This window comes from Adiantum capillus-veneris, chromosome 3 (assembly GCF_014529385.1).
Source record: "Adiantum capillus-veneris isolate H3 chromosome 3, ASM1452938v2, whole genome shotgun sequence".
NCBI lineage: Eukaryota > Viridiplantae > Streptophyta > Polypodiopsida > Polypodiales > Pteridaceae > Adiantum > Adiantum capillus-veneris.
Window position 1 is genome coordinate 112,449,600 of NC_140933.1, and position 13,911 is coordinate 112,463,510.

Here is a 13,911-nt window from a genome sequence, read left to right on the forward strand (position 1 = left end):
CCATTCGGCACATGTTGTCACATGGGATACAACATGGTCTAGCAACTCAAGGAGTTCGGTTTAGCCAGTGTGGAGCAAGCTAATGAGGGTCCCCCTCACTCCCATCGTAGTGTGTTTGCAATTGCCTCCACGCACAAGTACATCTTGTACTTGAAGGATGTTCTTTTTTCAGACATTCTTACATGAGACGTATTCCACATGTGGAGAATATGAGTCTCTGGGACTGGCACTGGTGCCCCTATTTCAAGTATGTGTCACGACAAAGTCCCTAGGTATTGGTTAAATTTGTTTCCTATACCATTTTCAGCACGACGTATCAGGAACAATTTCGGTGGCCAAAAATTTTCGGATACTTATAATGACTTGTTCATGTACAAGTACTACTAAACAACATTATAGATGGTTGTTTATACATATAGCAAGGCTCTGAGTTGTTAATGATAAAGTTTCATTATTTATCCCTAGAAGTGATAAATGTTTCACCTTCTATTATGGTTCAAACGTTTTAGCAAGGCTTGCAAATGATTGTAGCGAACAGTATTTAGTTTCTTTTTTGAACTATTTATATTCCTCTTTAATGTGTGCTACGAGCATCACATTTTCCATATGTATTGGCAAAGATGACCATGGATATACAGGTTTGGATCTATTTTTTGCTAAATGCATGCACACTAGGTGTTATGGGCCCTGGTGTTTAGCAAAGGCTGATTTGGAGCGGCATGCATATTCATCACATCCATTGCTTATGAAGCATTTTTCACTCTATGTGCAATATCTTATGAGATTCTTTTTGGGTCTACCAATCACCAATAGAGGTCATGGCTCAGTTTGGGTGCTTGTGGATCTTCCAAGATAACCAAGATGGTTATTTAGGAAATTGTTGCTTCTTCAACAAGGTTATACAATATGGTGAACCCTGTTTACCAATCATCTGGGAAGACTTTCTGTAAGTGGTTGGGGGAAAGCACCTCCCTCTTATTGCTGCTATTAATCTTGCGTTGGATGGGCAACTAACACATATTCTTTGCTAAAAAATCTGCTTAGCGCATCCGTTAGCACAACGCATTTTGAATGGGGGATTCTCTCCCTATTCTAGAATTTGCTTAGGTTAGGTTTTCAACTTTGAACACCTATTGTGGTGGGGTTGGATACCATTTCAATAGTTTCATAAGTCAAGGACTTAGTAGGTGTGCTGACAAAGTATGTTGGAATATAACCTACATTAGGGGTGAACATGTAGTTCTGTGTGTTCCAAAATGTTCAGAAGTCTGACATGAGGACTCTCCCTATTCTATCTATTAGTATCTTTTCATGATACTCATGTGAGTTGGAAATCTGGCTCACAACTTCAAGGAAAGTTGCGCCAAGGTTTTCTTGCATTATTCCAGCACATTCAGAAAGTCTAAAAACTATGCCTTTAGACACCTCTTCGATGTGGTTACTCCTTTAAAGTAATCCAGTGAGTTATAAATTGAGTTACTATATAGGTACAACTGGTTGCAAAAGAACAACAATGTTGAAAATCAAGATGTTGCTCTTGGTTTCATTGAACCTCCTCACTGCACCAAGTATCAGTTGGTCCGCGTATGGGATGCCAACAAGGAAAACATCATTGTTCTTATGAAGATACTATCACTTGTGTTTTTGAGGATGAAAATGCTTCTCCAAGGGGAGGTAATGTCAGGCCAAGGGCTATAGGGCAGAGCCCGCCCGACCTCGGGGAGTCAAGGACTTAGGCCAAGGGCCGGCTGAAGGTGTGGACAGGGGATCCGTTTAGGGAAAAGGGCCATGGGCTCTCCTATATTAGGTGGACTGGGAGGAGGATCTGGTATTCAGTCTCCCTATGGTCTTTCAGTCATAACCCCAGTCTTGGACCATTTTTAATTGTCGCATGAATGGTCTTTCTAGAATGATATCATAATTATTCTTCTTGCCAAAGTCAACAATAGAAAATGTTTGCTCAAATTCAATGCCACAAGAAGTAACAACCACTTTTTCTAGAAATCCTATGGGCCTTTCCATGTGTCCGTCTGCAAGTTGCAGTTTCATCCTTGTAGCCCTCACTGCTGGTTTTCCTCATTTTTTCCAGCCCTCGTTTGTTGCAATGGAAACACCCGCTCCACTATCAAGGATTGCCATGGTTTTTACACCATTGAATTCCACAGGAAGAGTGGTGTTCCCATTTTCTCCCTCATAATACTCGCCTACCTTGTTTAGAGGCACTGGTCTAGTATTTAGCTGAGGCATTTCCAGCTCTCTGATCCCTTCCTCGATTTGAGTCATTGGTTTTGTAACACCAAATTTCTCTAGGGATTTTCCCATAGTAGCCCACATGTTTGGTCGTATTCTAAGCAAATCGGCTAACGTTATCGTACAAGTGATTGGGGTAGATAGAATATCTATCAGCCCTTTTGAATCTATGACCTTGTTTGGAGACAGTCTATGTGATGGGACTGCAATAACATTTGACTTGGCCTCGTGCTCTCCCGTATAGGATGGTAGTGTTCTTAGCGAATGGGGTTGATTGTCCATAGACTATACAGATCCTTTGTCTCCCCAATACGATTCCACTTCTAGGTTCATTTGAGATCCAATCTCAATTTCCTATATTGGTGGAAGAGACACTCGTCTTCCATCAATCGTTTGGTTTACTCGTCTACTTAGATCACTCGCTTCATTGGTCTCTCTGACTTGTTTCCACAATTCATTGAGACCATCTATGTCTTTACAACTCTCAGGTACGTCTATGTGAAATCGCTTGGAAGAGTTATCCGTGATATTCAACACTATTCTTGGCTCTAATGTGGAGTCCTTGAACTTTGGCCCGTGCTCATGACTGGAATCTAGCAGCTATTTTTGTTCCTGGATTGGTGGGATTATTGGTGTAGGTAGAATAGGGATCACACCCTTGGGTTTTCCAATTGGTGGTTCTAGTAAAGCTTGGGCTTTTTGAATCATTTTCTTGCACATTTCAAGCATGTCCTTTTCTAGTTCCGTGTATGGATATGTCATCCATCTTTGTTCTTGGGTTTGGTTGTTTTTGAGCGGTGTTTCATAGTCTTTTAGGAGGTTATCTAAATGCTCATTAACCTTCTCGACGAACACTGATCCTCCCGAACTAACACTTCTCAATTTCTCATCTGTGGATGGTTCTTCTAGAAGTTGAGACATCTGCGTGAGAGAAGGTGAAACCCTCTCCTGATGTTGTCTTATCTTCTCTTCAGCTTGGGTAAGCTTCTCAACTAGGGATTTCCGCTCTTGTTCCTTACTTTCATCCTACCCTTTCTAGCTTTCTAGCTGTTTCGTTTGCTCTTGGTTTTTTTACTAGTTGCGTCGGTCTTTGGCTCACCCATCTCTAGACTCGCATCAGTTTTTGTTTTCTATGTCTCTCGGTTCTGAGAAACTTCCTTTTGAGCTTGTGCTCTCGTAACTACTTAAACTGGTATAACATTTTCATTTTCCGAGCTACTGGGTAGCTGAACGATTCCAGAGACATTCATTGCAATCTTGATGACTCGGTTTGGGTTTTTTGGACAGTCGGGGATCAAGTGAATGATGCCACAATCAAGACAATAGAAATTTATTTGAGTGATCTCCGTTTGAGGACATTGTTTGACCACGTGATTGTCACGGCTTTTGTGACAATCTGGTTGAGGAGCTTCTTCTTGCAATTCCTCTAGGCTATAAGCAGGCTTTGACCTAGCTAATCCTTGATTCACAATGAACCGCAATGTCCTTTCGTCCATCTCATACCTTTTTTCTTTAGGTTGAAACGCAAGATGTGGAGGTTGTACCGGCCTCACCACTCCATTTGTTTCTCTCATCTTCTGGCGCTTCAAAGGGAAATACCCGTTTTGATTATTATAACACATTGTAGCTGGTACTAGCTCTTGTTTGTTAGATGCTTCCATAATCTGCGTATATCTCATGTCTATAGGAATTCTAGCACCTGGAAGTGGAGTTTGTTGTCCTAAGACATGCTGTGTCCTTGAAACTCCTACTAGTCCTGGTGCATTTCCCATAGCATATCTAGCTGGATTAGGTGCTACTAGAATAGGTTGTACATGCCTCTCCTTAGCATTTTCCATGCCATAGTAATAGTCTTCTCTTGTATGGTTTGTCCATTTTCTCTCAATCTCGCACCATAGAGGTTCTTGAAGGTTAGATTTAACTAAAGGAGCAAGTCTTTGAGCTAATCCTCCTATAAGCTTCATTTGCTCGCTAGATACCTTTGGATTTATAGTGGGTTGGATTTTTGGTGAATCAATCCTTTGAGATGATGTGTCACTCTCACTCTCAGTATCATGTATTCTCAAGGTTTTGCTCTGATTTGGATAGAAGTAAGTTATAGGGGGTGGTGATGGTACACATGGTCCTTGAGAAGGCATATCTGCCCTCTGTGTGATCATTCCGTCTCTCGTTATCACTCTAGAAGGGAATCCATGTAGCTCCTTTGGAATTCTCATAGGAATTCTAATGTTTGGTGGAGATATATGTGGTCCTTCATTGACCAAATATCCATAAAAGTCATATTCTATGGCTGCATTTAGGTACAACCATGGTGGCAATGTAGCTGGGCTTGTGTCAAGATGTGGATAGATTGGCATTTCAGTACTTCTAACTTGGCTTGTCATACCTTGGTTCATATCTACCAAAGGATTGGTGAATTGTCTTTCCATCATGATGATCTTAGATTTCTTAAATTCAAATCCAATCTCTACTTTGATAGTCCTTAACAAGCACTTTGGCTTAGTGCAAGTTATCCCCTTTTGCCCTTGATCAGGTCTCTTAGAAGTCAAGAATTTGTGACTCTTTTGGTCTCTCAAAAGTACCCTAAAAGTTTGGATTTAGGAAACCTATTGCCCACAAGCTTTCTTCCTAGCTATACCTGACTCAATTTGGAGTTGTCTATCAAAAGTTAGAGCAATTTTGGTGAACTACACTTGAAACAGTACTCAGAAGAGTTTCAAGATCAAGGATTTCTGCTTCTATCTTAAGCAAATGTGACCCAAATTTGTTGAAACTTGGTCACTAGGCTTACTTTATAGTGCTTAACACTTCTAGAAGCTCACTATGAGTTTTCACCTCCAAAATAGGGCTAGAGACATCATACGCGTATGATGTCTTTTTGCTCAAAATTTGACAAAATTTGGTATGTGAACTTTCCTTGATGTCCTCTACCCACTGGTATGCTCAATTTGTGAACTTAACCTTTATTTGACACTTGAGACATTATACACGTATAAAGTCTTTTGTGGCAGAATGAGGTGACTTTTGTTCCACTGATATCTTATCACTCAAGCAACTCTCAACAAGTTTCAAAATTCAATTTGGACTTTTTTTGAGTAAGTTAAGACCAATACAAGCCTGAATCTGCAGTTTTCTGTCTTTTTCTCTTTGCTCCAAATTCTATGAAATTTGGGTAGGGACTTCTTTTATGCTCTAGGACACTGAGGTATACTCAAATGTCTGTTTTGACCCAAATCTGGTCTATGAGACTTTATACGCGTATAAAGTCTTTTGCTCAAATTTCACTTAGATTTCTACCCAAGGTACTCCTTGATGCATACACCAAGAATATGTGATTACAACAGATTTTGGATGTCAAAATTGCTCAAAATCACTCCTTTTTCACCTTTACAGTCTTGTATCTGCAAAGTCTCTTTAAATGCAAAATTATGTGTCCAAATGCATTGAAATTTTGCAAGCAAGCTTAAAACATCATTTTCCAACCCCCTATGTGGTCAAAAGTGAAATTTGACTTTCAGATCTGGCCTTGAGACTTCATAAAATATCCTTCTATTGAACCAATATGATAGGTACATATACTAAAGGCGACTTATAGGTGACTCCCCTAAGCTTTTACCATTTTCCTTTGAGTTATATGTAGTAGTGAGAGCCATCTTAATATCCATTCAAGCAAAGAAAGCCCTAACTTAATACCCATTCGAGAAAATAAATCCCTGGCTTCATTATCATCCACTTTACCTCTCAACGATAGTTTTCCTAATGTATCTATATCTGTATACATTATCCTCAACAAAAAATTTACATACTGCACTTGTAGTCTTGATTCTCAAAGCGATTTCTCTAATCTAGTTCAGACAATCTTCCCTTGTAAGCACAATATACTGCATCTAACCTAGACCTACAAGCATAGCAACTAGATCCATAATCCATTTGAAATCCATAGCCAAATGGTATATAGGATGCAAACTATCAAGGTGCTTTATGTTGGAATAAATATGTGGTACAAGTTTCCTCGAACTGAAACATATCTTCATACATCTCCTTCCACCAATCACGATCCTTGATTGTTGCAGAAGTAGTCCAAACTCCTTTATGTCCAACAAGCATTTATGAAACTCGTTGATAAATTGTAATTGAGTCATCTTTTCACATACTAATGTCTAAGGAATCCCTCTCCTCTGCTTCAAGTGATTCCCTAAATTCCATCCTATAGAAAATAACCATAAGCCTTCTTTCGTATCTTGCTACATTCTTGGTTGCTCCATTCTTCCTTATTTGTTAATATGTTCAAATATCGTTGAGTTAACAATAAATGTTCATTATACATTTCTTTAGAAAAAGTCAAAAGGTAATAAACCATTTTTTCACAAATTGTATATAGTTGTGAGGAGGTAAAAAAACTTCAAACCGATGTGAGCGGGATGGAAACACACAGAACGCCTCTATAATGACCCGACACACACTCTTGGGATGATACACACACACATTATGGGGCACCACTCGGCTTACACAACCAGCCTGACCGAGACAGGAAACACACCGACGGAGTGAGAAAAGAGAAATTCCCCACTTGCCCACTCAACACTCACACATACGCACTCACACACACCCAAAAAACTCAGCTCAAAAGAGGAGAATTTCTGATGTTAAGATACAAATGAGCTTGGTCCAACACCAATGGGACAAATAGCTCACACAATATGGGTAAAATAAGCCAGATACAATCACAAACTAGAGCAGAAACTTCGCTCATAGGAGAAACTTACAGAGCCAAAACAGTAGAAAAAGAGGGAGGAATTTGGCAAAATCGACAGCGCCATTGCCTTCGGAACGGTCCAAAACCCCAGTCTACAATGTCAAAGTGCTCAAATCCGACTTCGGATGAGCAGTTTACGGCCAAAACAGGCTCCAAAAACCCCAAAAACAAACCTGCGGATGTTCCTCCTCTCTTCTCCACGTTTTTTCTGCTCTTCTCTCTGTTTTTTCAGTTCCCACACTTAGATATATTAGTTGGGCACCCGTGGCATTTTAGATGACCTCAAACGGACCCCGAAAAGGCCAAAAACTGACCTCGCAGTGCATAGTTGTCACCTTTTTGCATCATCCGCACACCTGGCACTCAGTTTTTCCAAATAATGCATCCCGCAACCATGTGAAGTGGCCCCAAAAATTGGTCCTCATGATGACCTTTCTGCATAAGTATCACAAGAAAACACCCACGTCGTGTCCATACTTCTCCGCGTGCAAGTATTAACCCCGTTTGACCTCCTGACGCCACTCGATGCCATCTGACGCACCTGCTTAACTCATGTTGTCGGCCCGTGGATAGCTTCCTCGAGAAGTTTTACGCGCTACCAACTCCTCCTTATTGTAGAAAAAACACACTGGTACTGGTAATATTGAAAATCGATGCACTATGTACACCCTGTCCTACCTGTACACATGTGGGCCCCACGTAACCACCTGGCTTTGAAAAATGGGCAATTCTTTATTTGATGCACCATGCATGTATATGTACATATGCGCAATCCCTTGCTCCAAAAAACACCTGACATAATTTGCCCATCCCCTATTCTGCTAGATCATTCATGATCAGCAGCAGCAAAGAGAGATATGAGACTCGCCGCATCACAGGTCTCCTCATCCCTCACCAACACTGCTTGATCCACAGACAGCTCATCTTGCTCCACCATCATCAATCTAGCATGATACAATTTAAGACGCAATCCATTTACCCTTGACTTATGTAGAACACCATCCAGGTTAGCCAGCTGATATGTGCCATTTGGAAAACACTCCACTACCTTGAAAGGGCCTTCCCACTTAATTTGAAACTTCTTTTGGAAGGTGTTGTCCAGCTTACTGTTGTAGCGCAAAACCAAGTCATGTTTCTTGATACCCTTACTTTTGACCTTTTCATTTATCTTTGCCAAAGCCTTATCCTGCATCTGCCCATAATGCTCCAATGCGCTCATCCTATCCAACTGGACCTCTTGTAACTGCAAGAGCCTCTCTTTGAATGGATCACTAGGTGGCCCAAGCAACTTCTCTAACATCTTGACCGCAGGCAACTCTACCTCCACAGGCAATAGTGTTTCCTTTCCATACACCAAATGAAATGGAGTAAACCCTGTACCTGTCTTCACCGAAGTACGGTAAGCCCATAATGCACTAGGCAATTCCAAATCCCAATTCTTTCCTTGGTGCTCTGTCACTTTAGAAAGAATTTGTACCAACTCACCATTGAATCTTTCATTTAAGCCATTACACTGCGGGTAATAAGGAGTGGTATGCTGGTGCCTAATCTTCATCTTTGTGCATAAGAAGTCTAGCAGTTTAGCTCTAAATCCTGGCCCCTTATCTGAAAGTAGCTCTAATGGCACCCCAAACTTGCAACATATTTCATCATACACAAATTTTGCCACATCCTTTGCAGTGATCTGTTTTACTGCTATAGCCTCTTCCCATCTAGAGAGATAGTCCAGTGCCGTCAAGATATAGCTTTTGCCCTTGCTTGTGATAGGTAACGGGCCTATTGAATCAATCCCCCACTTTTCAAACACATCAAACGCAATAATGGTTTTTCGTAGCTCTGGCTTCAACACTCTCTTCCCAAATGCTTGACACCTATTGCAAGACCTACACCAATGGTGAACATCCTTGTGCAAACTAGGCCATACATACCCCTCTTGCAAAATCTTATGCAAGGTGATCTTTAGAGCAAAATGGCCACCACATGTGCCTTCGTGATTCTCTTCCAACACTCTGTAAAGCTCCTCCTGCCAAGGTACACGTCTCAACACGAGATCAGCCCCTTTCATGTATAAGACATCACCAATCAATTTGTACCTATATGCTCTACGCACAAAGCCATACTTCTTAGACTTCTGAATCTCCTTTGGAATGATTCCTGTTAGCAAAAACTCCTCTTCTTGAGCCAAACTTTCCCGGCCATGATAAAGGGGTAAAGTGGTCCTCAACACAAATAGCTCCCTAATCATGCCTTGAGCTGCTTCATGTGACTCTCCATTTAGAGCACGTTCAATGTGTCTGATGATTCATGCTTCGAACTTTTTTAACAGGCCTTTAATTTTGAAGCACATTTCCTTCAATGAGGTGTTCTTGCTCTTCCACACACCCAGCACTTGCTTCACCACTAACAAGGCATCACCTTTTATGCTCAACCTTCGAACCCCATGCTTCAAAAAAATGTGTAATCCGGCTTCCAGAGTAGCATATTCAGCCTCGTTGTTACTATGAGCATCCAATTTGAACCCTCTCTTGCATACTAGCTTCCCCTCTAGATCATAAAGTGCTATACACCCTGAAGCTGCATCATGGCTCTTTCTGTATGAACCATCAAAGAACAACACATGTGCATTGCTGATCAACTACCTTTCTCACCACCTCTTCCTTAACAAGAAGGGGATTTTCCTTGTAGGTCAACAAATCAGCTAGGGTAGCTCTTGTACTGTCTTCCACTAAAAAAGAGAACTCAAACTCTTGCAACTCAATTACCCATTTCTTGACCACATTTGACATGTTAGTGCCATTAATTAGCTGTGGCAAAAAGGCATAACTCATCAAGAAAACAAAAGGTCTTGGTAGCAAGTAATGACGAAATCGTCGACAAGCAAATACTACACTGGCCATCACTAGCTCTACTTCCGAGAATTTTCTCTCTGCTACCAACTTCACTTGGCTTGCACAATACACTAGCCTCATATAATGGCTGCCCTTCCCCTTTTGCAATAGCATGGCTCCAATGGCATCATCCCCTACTGATGGATTTACATAAAACAATTTCTCCCAATCAGGAGCCTGCATGGCTGACAACCCCCCTAACACCGCTTTCACCTCTTGAAACACTTCTTCACGCTTGTCATCCCATTGCAATGGATCATGCTTTGCCACTTGCTGTAATGGATAAAGAAGCTGCGAAGACAATGGAATAAACCGTGCCATGTACTTCACTTTGTGTATAAAAGTTGCCAATTGCTTCGTACTCGTAGGTGATGGAAGAAGAATAATAGACTTAACCTTATCTGGATCAGCCTCAATGCCATTTTCTGACACCATATGGCCCAATAACTTCACCCTTGGCTGTGCTAGATGACATTTCTTTGGATTTAGTTGTCCTCCACATTCATCATATCAAGCCAATACCATCTGCAGCTTCTCATGGTGTTTAGTCCTACTGCTATAAACACAGAAGTCATCCATAAAAGCTTTAACACAACTACGAATGAATGGTTCCAACACCCAATTTGCTCTCTCTTGATAGAAGGAAGGTCCATTTGACAACCCAAATGGCAATACTGTGTAGCAATAGCAGCCCCATGACGTAATAAAAGTGGTCTTTGTGCGGTCTTTAAGAGCAATCTTCAATTGAAAATAGCCTGAAAAACCATCACACACACTGTACCTCTCATAACCTGACACTGAATCCAAGATCTGATTAATGAATGGAAGAGGATATGGGTTCTTCTTAGTGGCTGCATTTAAGGGTTTAAAATCTACAAAAAATCTCCACTTCCCATCCTTCTTTGGACTGACTACAACTGGACTCACCCATTCTGTGGTCTCCACAGGGACTATGAACCCTGCCTTCAACAACTTGTCCACCTCTTCTCGCAAGGCTTCCATTTGCTCTTGACCCATCCTTCTTAGCCTTTGCCGCACTGGCTTAGCACCTTCTTTCAGCTCTATATGCATCTCTTTGCCCTTGAACCCTCTGATCTCTTCATATGAAGTAATGAACAAATCAAGAAAACTAGCTAGCATGTGCAAATATATATCCTTCTCCATAGCTGAGAGGTCTCCACTGATCATTTGTGTCATCAATTCCTGCTTCTTTGACAGCTCAACCTTGGTTTGCATCAGCCCTTCAATCACTTCATAAGGCCCTTCACTTTCATCTTCAACCTCATTCGCAAATGCAACTAAACCAAACTCTTGTATTTCTTTGTCCATCAAAAGAAATGCAACATCAGCATCCTCATCACTGCTGGTAGTGCTATCACTGTCCTCATCTGTCACCGTGGAAGAGTCTTCATCACTAGACTCATCCTCATCTTCATAAAGCTCCTCTAATCGTTTCCTTGTGTCCATATTATAAAGCTTCTTGGTACCTGTCTTTCCATAGAGGCTAATCGTACCATGTCGCCAATCTTGAACAGCTCCCACTGCACGTAACCATGGTCTGCCCAATATAATAGGATATGCTCCCAACCCTGCTGGCATCACATGAAAATAAACCACTGTCTTTGCGTCATATGGCTCCACTTCTAAGCTCTTTACAACACCCAAGCATTTTACTTTTTGATGGTTTGCCAATCTGATCCGAAAACCTGACACCCCAGCCACTATGAGACCCATCTTCTCAATGCATGAGTGTGTTATGACGCATATTTGGGCTCCGCCATCCACAAAACCTTGTCCCAAATTTTTCCTTTTATGACACACATCTACTATTGGACAAATGTCTGGTAGCTCATCCATTGCCAACACCTTTATTGAACCTCTCTCTAGCTCTTTCTCCATTGGGTTAACCATCCTCTTCCATTGTCGCTTTAGCTTAGGCACCATCTCTATAAGCTGCCCAAAAGTAACATCTGCCTTCCTGCTCGTCAGATCCTCCTTCAAGTCATAGCTTAATTGCCCATCCCCTAGTGAAAAATCTGAAACATGAAACTTTCGACGAGCTCTCCTTTTCCTCTTGGCCTTGACATCCTTGCCTTCATGGCTCTTTCCTTTCTTCTTACTAGGACCTGGGGCACTTCTTCCTTCCTTATCTTCTATGGTCCTCTTCCCAATAGGCATGCATCACTAATGTATCCTCTAGCTTTGATGCCTTCTCCAAGGTGACTACACTTAGCACTTTTGTCTTTCCCTTTTCCTCCTGGGTCAGTCCACTGGTTCCTTCGTCTCCCTTAATTTTGATGCCATAATCATTTGACCTAGTTAACACCTGTCTTGGCAATGGATACATGTCTCCCCCCATCCTTGGTGGCTTATCACATTGCGGGCTGATGTGACCCAACTCTCCACAATTATAACATGTGGGCGTCTGTCTCCAAAACCTACCATTGCTTTCTCCAACACCATTCCTAGGCCTTTCTTCACCTCCTGGCTGATTTGCAAATCTCCCTCGACCTCGATTATTTCCCACTTGACCTAGCATGTTTAGGCTGAGATTCTTCATCAAATCTACCATTTGCCTCATGTCTTGCCTTAGCCCATCATCTTGCACTGCTGTAGTGACCACTGCTGGCATAACCTGAGTAGTAACATGAACCACTGGTTCATGATGAACCCCTGGCATGCGACCTTGTAAAGACTCTATAGGCTGAAATTCAGACCTCATGGGCAAAGACTCCACCCCTAACTGTCTCATTTTCCTCAACTTCCACTCTTTGTTCCTTGCTACCTCTAGTGCATCTTCATATGTCCTAGGCTTCTCTAGCTCCACTCTCCAACGTATATTCTCCAGGAGACCAGCCAAGAACCTGTCCTTCTTCATCATGTCAGGCGGGGGTACCTGAGGTGCTAAGGCCTTGCACATCCGCTCCCATGCCAATGAAAACTTACGTATGTACACATCTACCGGCTCACCTTCCTTTTGCACCAAAGCCTGTACTTCTTGCCACACTTTGTTAGGATCTTCTACATTCACAAAATCCACTTCCAACCCATGTCGTAGATTGTCCCAACTCAACCTTACAGGTGGATCAGCCACATGCAACTCCTCTTCAAATGTTTTGGACCAGACTCTTTCATCACTCTTCAAACAAATTTGGAGAAGACGTAACATCTGCGCAGGGTCATGAATCTGGTTGCTAATGCAGGCAACCTCCATCTTTTCCAAAAAATCTTCCACATCTTCATCACTTCTTCCATGAAACTCCGGATAAGAGAAAGCCATGGCTACACAAGTTACAATGCTTTGAGAACCCCTTTGAACACACGTGCAAGAACCCAAAACATTTGACTACCCAATCCCCAGAAACTTCAATGGAGCTCAACTTTAGATAAGGACAAACACATGCACATCAAATGAGTTTTCATAGTTGATCATCGGAATTACAACAGGCAAAGGACATTCCAAGATCTCTAGTAATCTTCTTGGCCCGAACATAAAGACTATGCGCTGCTGGAAAAAAATCTTCCTGGACACATGAACATTTATCTGGATTCTTTGAGTTAAATGAAATGGAGTGAATTGAGGGCCATTTTGATCATCCATTAAAGCCAACCATGAAGCTCCCAAGAAGGCACACCTGACTTAACCTCTGATTTTGCCAAAATTTCAGCAGCATAACAGCATAAATGGATCAAAAGACCAAAAAACCAGCCATCATAACTTGGAAAAATTTTGGCAGAGTTTCCCCAGAAATAGAGCAGTAGGAACCCAAAATATAGACTGTATATGTATGCATAAATTATCAACAATAGAACCCGAGCATCAAGTAGGACTCACTAGTACATAGCCTATGGCGAGGTCACGAAAAGGGTGCTCCAGCCACCTGTATCACCGAAAGGATCTCACATTTGAGAATCCCCCAGCTCTCACTCTATCGAACCTCTCATGAAGGCTTATGCAAACCTCGTATAGTCAAGTCTCAGAAATGACTATCTTCCAGACCAAGTCCCAGAAATGGC

At 41.7% G+C, this 13,911-nt stretch overlaps 1 pseudogene; it reads right to left on the reverse strand.

Moving 5' to 3' along the window:
* LOC147461497 (agamous-like MADS-box protein AGL19) overlaps positions 1 to 13,911 on the reverse strand; it is an 83,079-nt pseudogene that overhangs the window by 13,346 nt on the left and 55,822 nt on the right.